We start from the raw sequence: 9,670 nt of genomic DNA, 5'->3' as shown, positions 1-9,670 counted from the left end.
CTTTCAATTGTGCATAAATAACCGCATCTATATTCATTGTTAATTGTTTTTCAGAAGATATTGAGAATTATTTCCATTTGTTTTATTTACTGTCTGCGTTACTAGCAAACTCAATATTTGTTTCCCGTCTCAGACATCAGCTTCCAAAGGCATCTGGTAAATATATTTGCTAGCAAGTTGAATTGTTAGAATAGGGACACGCGCATTACACATCAGTTGAGTGTTTCGAGGAAAGTACTTACGCTTCCCTAATGATTTCATACTATTACACTTATTGGAATGACTAAGTGTCTGGCCACCCAAAAGTGCGTTATGTTTTGATTCCCACATTTAATGAGATTAGAAAGATCGCTTTTGCATATTTCATTTCCTGTTAAAAATTAGAAGTACACGGAAATGTGTTTTATGTCGAATTTCCGGCCAGTCGCTGATTCAATCATGTTCGTCTGCTTTCAGAGGTGTGCCACTGTATACTTATATAAAAGACGAAGCTATCTACCAACTTGTCGCAATAATTTCACAACGATTTGGTGGAAGGAAATAGGCAGGAGATACTGATCTGCACACAGATTCAGGTAAGCATTTACGGTATACTTCAGAAACTTGAGATAGACACATTATATAAAATATATGCAAGTGGATTGGATTCGCTTTCTAATTCCTAAATTCAGAAAAATTGACAATAAGCACAAAAAAAATAACTATATAACTAATATACAAAAATAAAAAATGATTTAAGGTTACATTTGCAGTACAGTCTATAAAAACAACTCATACATTCAAGTGTATATTAAAGTTTGTATGTCATCAAATGAGGATCGGTGCCAGCGCCCTGTATGACGCATCATCAATATATTCAATCTTTAACAATATTTCTCGATTTTTAAGGATTTGAACAATACTGACATTATTAGGCAGTAACGAAACTATTCTATAAAGAGGGGAAAGAAAATATAGTGTAATAATCTGCAGATTTATCTACCCAATAGTCACGAATTAACTAGTCAGGTATACTTTTATGAAGTGCGATTCCGAGCTTTAACCCTTAGGAAATTTGAGATTACGGAATACGAACCTGGTGTCACAGCATCATTGGTTCAGTGTTGTATTCGTGTCGTGTCGTGTGTGTGTGTGTGTGTGTGTGTGTGTGTGTGTGTGTGTGTGTGCATGCGCTAGTATAATTAAAGGCTGCAGCCTATATATAATTATTGATCTCCCTCAAACTTTTAAAATAATTTTACATCATATCACATTCATATTGACACAGAGGCAGGTATCGTAAATAGTGTAATTTGTTATGTGCAAAGGATAGAATATAATTATATGGCAACATTAATAAACACAGAGAAAAAATGATTTAAGGTTACATTTACAGTACAGTTTCCTTGGCTGGCATACATTAAATTTTGAGGACATTATTTTAATATTATGCTGTAACTAACAATATTGCCTATTTAAATCTAATAATTAAAATATGCATGTTCAATTAATATATTCGTATCCTAAGAGATGCAAGTAGCACAAGAAGTTACAAAGAAACGTTACAAAAAGATACCGAGGAAACCAATGAATAATACCACCTATAGTCGCCCTCCTTGATATCATCGACAGTTTTGAAGGACAAGAAATATATTAGCTTGATTTCAGTCAGATTCTACCATAGTCATAGTACTGCTCGAAATAAACAGGTCTTTGAAGCTAAACGTAACTACAATGTAGCTTGACTTTGTTTGAATGCACTGACACGATGACTTAGTTCATTTAAGACCGTACGAATAAACTCTAACTTGAAAAGAATAGGACTGTATTACCGTCTGGTGCAGAAATATACTAATCCAAAAACAAATTTTGTACGAATGGTTCTTGAAGTCTTCTGAATATTTTGTTATAACTGCTTCGACTCTTTGAACCTAACATTAAGTTTACAGCTGATCGATAGACAACTCAACATTATTCAATTTTGAGGTGAGTTCATCGCTTTAAATTTCATCACTATTCCATGAAAAATAGCCTACGTTCTGGAAGAATATTGTCTAGGATTAATGATAATTGATGAAGACACTGGATATGGAGTGTTAAGATAATTCTTTAATTTGTTAGTTCAATAGGCATAATCAATCAATAGGCATAATCAATAGACATCGTGTTTCTTCTAGATTTCAACAGTTACAATCACCAATTCGCTCTTCCACTCTGTACTGAATCATAAATTATAGTAATGAACGAAAATTATAGGCTTATTGTATCCATGTGGGTATTCAAGTCAAGATATTATTCATTGTTTAAACTGTGGTCATCAGTATACCGACATCCTTCAGCACGTGGTCACATCATGTATGTTAACAAGACAAATTGCCAACGACTTTCATTGATACATGCTTGACAAGTTTGGACTTGAACTAAACATAGAACTTAAAGTAACGACGAGCCATAGCTACTAAAACTCTTATGAATTGCTCTTGAACATAAACTGGACAAACAAATTTACCATTTTCAGATCTGTTTGTTCAAATTGCTTGTCCTTGTATAACAAGTGTACTCCTTAGCATGAAGACCAAATATTAATCAACAGCAGAACATTCCAGCTCAGCTTCTTGCAAGCCTTTGTACCTATAAGACCCTATTTTGAAAGCAAAGCCGTTAAAAGGCATTATCATTAATGTGTCCGTACTGTTATAACACTTTTCTTTTTCCGCCTCCTATTTCCTTATTTGTGGATTTATATACAACGGTAATGTGTCATTTTTCCTCATCTGTATTAGTTTTATATGTATTATTAACTTTCTGGAATGATGTTGTAAATCATCAATGTAAGTTGTTGTACTTCTCTTTGTCTTTACTGTTCTCTGTATTTCTAAGTGAACTCTCCTTGTTGAGAAAATACAGATTAATTGATTGATTTATACTTATATTTTAAAATGTCCCTCATGGAGATCAGGATGAAGTGCTTGCAGATATTATTCTATTGGTAAAAGCTTTTAAGCTTATTTTGTGAAAACAGATATATTGACATAATTTCGTTATATTATTCACTTAGTCATAATACCAGAAAACGCACAGTGCAGTAATTCACCTATACAGGTAACATTCTATTTAAATACAATTTCACAGTGTTCTTTGCTTCTGAATTACAATTATGATTATATCAATGAATTAACACGCATTTCAATGATTACTCAAATTTTTATTAACTAATGAATTAATCAATGATTGATATTTAAAAACGAATTCTTCATTAGCGTATTGACTATAGTATTTTATTTCGTTGAAGCCATGGCAAAGTTAATGGTTCTAATTGCCCTAGTTATTATAAGCCTTGTTGGCCTTACATATGGTACCGGATACGGCTATGCAGGAGCATATCCAGTAATTGCTGGTGGATATGGTGGGAAAGGTATTGGCGGGTTCGGTGGAGGCGGATTTGGCGGAGGATATAGCGGCGGCGGAATCGGTGGTATCCTCCAATTCATATTTCCTTGTAAGTATTTGATTGCAGGGTAAAAATATATATATATATATATATATATATATATATATATATATATATATATATATATATATATATATTATTTGTTTACATCCAAATAGATGTTATGTTCTGTCAGTCTTTTACATGTTTGCATGTGTTTTAAAAGGATATTTGTCACATATAAATGTTGCTTTAATGATAATTTATGATAAGCTGAATGTGCCCTTACTGGTCATTACCGAATGCATTTTGGCAACACGAGTACAGCAAAATCTATGCATTGTAATTAATTATCATTTGTAGTTGAATCTAGATTATCTTACTCTAATTACACATATGTACATGCACAAGTAGTTAATCAACTGTCAATACAACAAACAATTATTCCTTTAGCTATCAGACGTCACCAAATATTTGCCCAATTGATTCACATTTAGCTTTTAACTAAGCCCTAAACGTCAATTTTGTAAAATTAATGTAACTGTAACATTAATGACCTCTGCAGTTTGAAGAGCTGATCAGTGAAGTGCGCAAACACATGTACTTGTGATCTCGTATACATTAATTTGCGTTGCATCCAAAACATCTCTGAAATGTTTTCGACACAGTCATTTTCTGGTGGAGTTTTAGAAACTACAGAAGAGTAATGTCATTGCTTGATTAGGTGGAACTTGATTAACGCTTTACCTATTTGTAATTGTCATGATGTAATCTTTCTGCTCCTATCAGTTAAACTCTATCACAATATTTATCTTCTGCTTGGCTCATTTTAAGTAATGGAAAAAAAGAGAACAAAGACCTTAACATTTTTGGAGAAATATGAACCTGTTGGAATGCGTAGTACCCTCAAAACATATATTGATACAAATATCGCCAACCGCGAACTGAAAATGTTTAAATTTTATAGAAATGTGAAAGAGTTTATACAACATAAATGCAGAAATAAAGAAATAAAATTTCAAAGGGAAATAATATTAACATAGGTGTGCATTTAAATGGATTTTTATAATCGTAAGCTCTAATTACAAAACAAATAAATACGTATATAGCATTTTTCCAATGATTAAACCAGGAGGCCAGAATAATAAATGTATTTAAAGTTGGGGGTCTGTTTTATTATTAGTAAACTATATTGTTAATAGATATAGCTTCAATTGTATGAATACGGATTGTGTGCTGATTACTAAATTTGGGCTTATCATCATATTAACAGATTATATATGATAATTTCTAACTTAGGCCATACTAGATATAAGTATAAGCGTCTAATTGTGATATTTGTTTAGCAAATCCTGGACAAAAATATTTGAGGTTGAATATAGAATTAATTTCGTTTTTAAATAAATACAAATTGGTCACTTTAGCCGAATATTCCAAGCTACTAATTTTCAAATGACTTTTTGTTACAGTGATAATCCTATGTAATTGAACATTCCATTGTGATCATTTAAATTGACTTTTCGTTACAGCGGTAATCCTATGTGAATGAATATTCCATGTAAACCATTTCAATTGTTGATTCGTTACAGTGATAATCCTCGCCATAATTCTGCCTATCATTACCAACTTATCCAGCGGCAATAACACCAGAACCGGATAATAAACTTGTAAGTATAAGTTGTAATATTGTGCATTTATTTTGTTTTAAAAGTTTTTCATTTTATACGGCTTGCACTGCATAACTACAGATACATGAATACAGTAACTGTTTAGGGTCCGACCAATACATTTCCTGGAGGGAAGATGACTTCAAAGGGACTGTGATTTTCTTTCGAACCAGGATATATTTTATCTTACCTAGATATAATATATATTTTTAAGTGATTGGGTCGTGGAGAGAAGGTGAATCGGAATTTTGTTTCCATGAAAAACCCAGACATCCCTTGGTAGTTTTTCGTTTTTATTGTTGTTGTTTGATTTGTTTTTTTATGTTTTGTTCGATTTTGCGTGGGGTCTACATTTCAAACTTTGTATAGGCTTATATTTCAATAATATGTGATCCATCAGGTAAGATAGGATCAATTAATTAATTCCAAATGAATCTTACTTCCAACACAACTTAGAAGAACAAACTGCGCATGGAATTTTGAGCCAATTTCATGTATTACTTTACTTCTCGAATTGATTAAAAGTTGAAAAGATGCCAAACATAACAGTCATGAAGACACACAACAGAATGACATAATAACCACTGCCCTATATGTTGACCGATGATTATGAATATTTTAACAGCGTATGGATGACCTGAGCACACACACACACACACACAGAGTTCATTTGAGTTTCATGCAATTCAAGCATTGCTATAGTACCAAAGATCAATAACTGGCAGTGTACAATGAAAAATAAAATAATAATAGATCAAAAAGAAACAAGAAGGTTATAGGTGAATACATGATTATGCTCGTTGTAATGAAAATGACAAACGTATATTTCAGTTCACAAGATATGAGATAAATTATAATCACCTAGTCGTACAGGGCAATCTGGTATTACTTCGTTTCATATACGAATTTCGGCACAACATTTGCAATATCAGGGATAGTATTCATGGGAAGTATAATTCAGTTTGAAATACCCGTATTGATAAAACAAAGGCAGTAATTCTCGTGTTATGTTTATATAAACCCTGCAACAGAAAGCATGGAAATATTTATCTAAATCGACGAATGAATAAAAATGAACTATCTGTCATACAAGTAAAAAATATTAATGCTCATATATTTCCTTGTTAATCATGATGGTATTAAGACTAATTGTTCAATAAACACAGTTATTCCCCTATGAAAATTGATTGCTTACACTTCATCCTCAACATTTTGACATAAAGGCACAATAAACATTTTCAAAAAAATAGCTACCAGCAAACCTGTTTCCAACATGACTCTTTGCATGTTGCTTTTATGCTAATTTAATATATAAGCTTAGTAAGGCATTGCTAGCTCACACAAGGGTTTATTTCCTTCGAGTTCATTTTCGCTTATATGTTATACTTTTAGTAATAACCAATATATGCTTCAGTTACGTTGGTTACAAATTTCTGATAGCAATATGATAATTGTACATTTTTGGATAATTCCAACCAAACAGCGTTTAATCTTTTCTACTAGATACATTTTGGGAATAATTTCTCCTTCGATTGTCTCTATATACATTGTTGTAGTGGAGATTGGTTTCGAAGTTTGAATTTCAAATAAATAAAGAGCGTATATGCTGATGTGCAATAGGTTTGCTCCAAAGTTAGTGTAATGCATTGTTTGGTTCTGTGTAGCGGTAATAACCTGGTTATATTATTTAATTTAACGTGCTTACTTACACGCCTCGTAAACTCTTCAGTGAAACATATACAGTCCATTCTCAAATGTTTCGCATGTACTCATCGTTACAATTGTGTTATGAAAATGTACGTTTCGAAACTATTTACTCATTTGATAATAGCTTTTCTTTTAGTACTATCGAAGCTTTTATTTCATTTCATTCTTATTCCCTTCGTGTTCTGTAAGACGATTTGTGATTGTATCAGTGGTTTAGTCAGCTTGCTCGGGGCGTAATTTTCTTTGCCTGAGCAGTCCTTGCATCTGCATATATTATTATATTCTTCTGTCTCTAACGTTTTGGTTCTGAAAAAAAAAATAGTGGAGGGGGAATGTACTTCTTTGAAATTTTACTTCATTATTTGATCGGTGGCTATTAATCCATCATATAAGTATTTGTTCAAGTTTAGGAGACTGGGTTGGCAATAGATTTTATCGGGCGAGACATAATATTTGTTTCTCATCCTTCCTGATAATATGTATGCTTACAGTTAGTTCGCATTTTTACTATTACATTTTAGTGCTTATGATAAATGTCCGTGTATTTCTGATGTAAACAGTTTTCTAAAGTATATAAAATCAACAAAGAAAAGAAAAACATATGTCTGTATATGTGTATCTGTCTTTCAAAAATATTATATAAAATATATGCATATATAAATATTGATACATCTTACTTCCTTTTTCAGGTTTCAAATTACACTACTATTTGGAAACGGAAGCGACTGGATAGTGACACGGCATGTTCTTCAGAACTTTCTCATGAACATTTTCAATACAATCGAGCTTGTTTTCTCACGTTGTGATATGTGTTGGAACTGTTATGAGCATTTTAGTTGTAAACATTATTATATCAGCCTATAAATAAAGCATGCAAGCAAATTGGTTTATTTATTAGTATTTGGAACACTTATGATAATTGTCGATACGATTTAAGGAATCAGAAGTCTAGATTTCATTCCTTCTCCACAACCAGTTGTGATCTCTCTAGGCCCATCATACTCACTATAAACATTAAGCCCATTAACGTTATGGAATTCTAGGCCCATAATACGCGGTACAGACATTAAGCCCATTAATGTTATGGAGTTCTAGGCTCATCATACTCGGTATATACATTAAGCCCATTAGTGTTATGGAGTTCTAGGCTCATCATACTCAGTATAGACATTAAGCCTATTAGTGTTATGGAGTTCTAGACTCATAATACCCGGTATAGACATTAAGTCCATTAATGATATGTGGTTCTAGGCTCGTCATATCCAGTATAGACATTAAGCCATTAATATTATGGAGTTGTAGGATCATACTCGGTATAGACATTAAACCCATTAGTGTTATGGAGTTCTAGGCTCATCATACTCACTATTGACATTAAGCCCATCAATGATATGGAAAAAATTACCCTAATCTTATTACTCTTGTCCTGATAGACTTTGAATCCATCATCATTGAACCAGATGGTTTCTTGGATCTTTGAGAACAATTAAACTTTTAATGTTCCGTCAGCTTCAACATCGTTAGAATTTCTATAAGGGTCTATTCCACTCTGTAAATTAAATATGTTCCTCCTCTTTCCTCTTAAATTTATAGGCTAATCACCTGCTAGATGCTGCAACAAATTTGAATAAAGAAAATAACAGTTTTCATATATTTTGTAACACAGTGCAATAACTCCTGTAAATTGTCGAATACTTTCATGCAGTAAATGGTATAAACATGTCGTACAAAATCCACCTGTGACAACTCTCCGATATTTCACTTTTATTTTATAATCTGATGAGCAATTGCGATTCCGTAGTGACAGCTACTTAACCACTAAACTCAGGAACTCAGAGGGACACAAAAAGCTTTTAAGAATTACATCGATGCTCGTCTACACGCAATACCAAGATTAAACTAAACGTACCATGGCACTATTTTTATTTTTTTATGTTAATAAGGACAGATATAAGTAATTAAATATTGATAATGGGTTGATTAAATAGGAATTTCTTTCTTCCAGCTAAGACAGGTCTTTTAAATCGTGCCTCGTTAAATGACATCTCAAAAGTCACAGCTATTGTCCTATATAGATTTAAACGGACTTCTGTACAGCTGCACAATATATACAGACGATGTGCATATCTGAAGAAAAGCAAATTTAATATGAAATATTTTTTAAAATGAAGTACATTTATAATAACCGAGATCTAATAAATAAATACATAGGTCAAGTTTGAGTGTCAGATTTCTTTTTCATTCAACGCGTTAGAGTTCACGCTTAACTCGAGATTTGTCGATAACCATGAGTATTGCTTCCTTTAATTTATAAATTTTAAATGACTGCATGAATTGAAACCATACATGCAAATACATATGCGTCTTCACATCTGTTTACATGCCAAAATATACATGTAAATTGACATACGTATGTACACCGGTGCATGTGGAAGATGTAATATGGAAACCAGTTTGAGGCAACTAGAACATTGTACACGTTCATTACGTCAATTATCCGTACAAAGACAACTTGTTTAGACGGAAAACGAAAGTGAGCTGATCATTGTATACATCGATTACTTGTAAACTACATCCGTATTAAAGAGGATAATATTAGTCTGGATAATTATGAACAGATCCTCAGTGATCAATATAACCTAATCCCGTGTTAAAACTAGAAATGTTTTTTCTTAAATAGTTATAGACAGTCACTCTGACGAAATAATGATTGGCATCGTGATTACTTGTAAACTAGTGCAATGTTAAACAGGCCATCGAGTTTTAAATTATCATCGACCTATACACTATAATCGCTTCTAAACTATTCCGACACTAAAAGTTTAAATATTTACCTTGATACATGTTTACTTATACTATATAGGCACAAGCAAACTACTCCCACGTA

The 9,670-nt window shown here is 32.4% G+C and overlaps 1 long non-coding RNA gene across 1 annotated transcript; it reads left to right on the top strand.

Moving 5' to 3' along the window:
* Positions 1-460: 460 nt before the first annotated feature.
* LOC149798053 (uncharacterized) lies at positions 461-7,682 on the top strand. The gene is made up of 4 exons (XR_016421576.1): positions 461-575; positions 3,272-3,478; positions 4,999-5,076; positions 7,473-7,682. It is a non-coding gene; the product is annotated as an uncharacterized LOC149798053 (long non-coding RNA).
* The last annotated feature ends 1,988 nt before the right edge of the window (positions 7,683-9,670 follow it).

The sequence above is a fragment of the Sinohyriopsis cumingii genome, chromosome 6, assembly GCF_028554795.1.
Source record: "Sinohyriopsis cumingii isolate HCF-2022 chromosome 6, ASM2855479v2, whole genome shotgun sequence".
Lineage (NCBI taxonomy): Eukaryota > Metazoa > Mollusca > Bivalvia > Unionida > Unionidae > Sinohyriopsis > Sinohyriopsis cumingii.
This window is presented reverse-complemented; position numbering and strand designations above follow the sequence as displayed.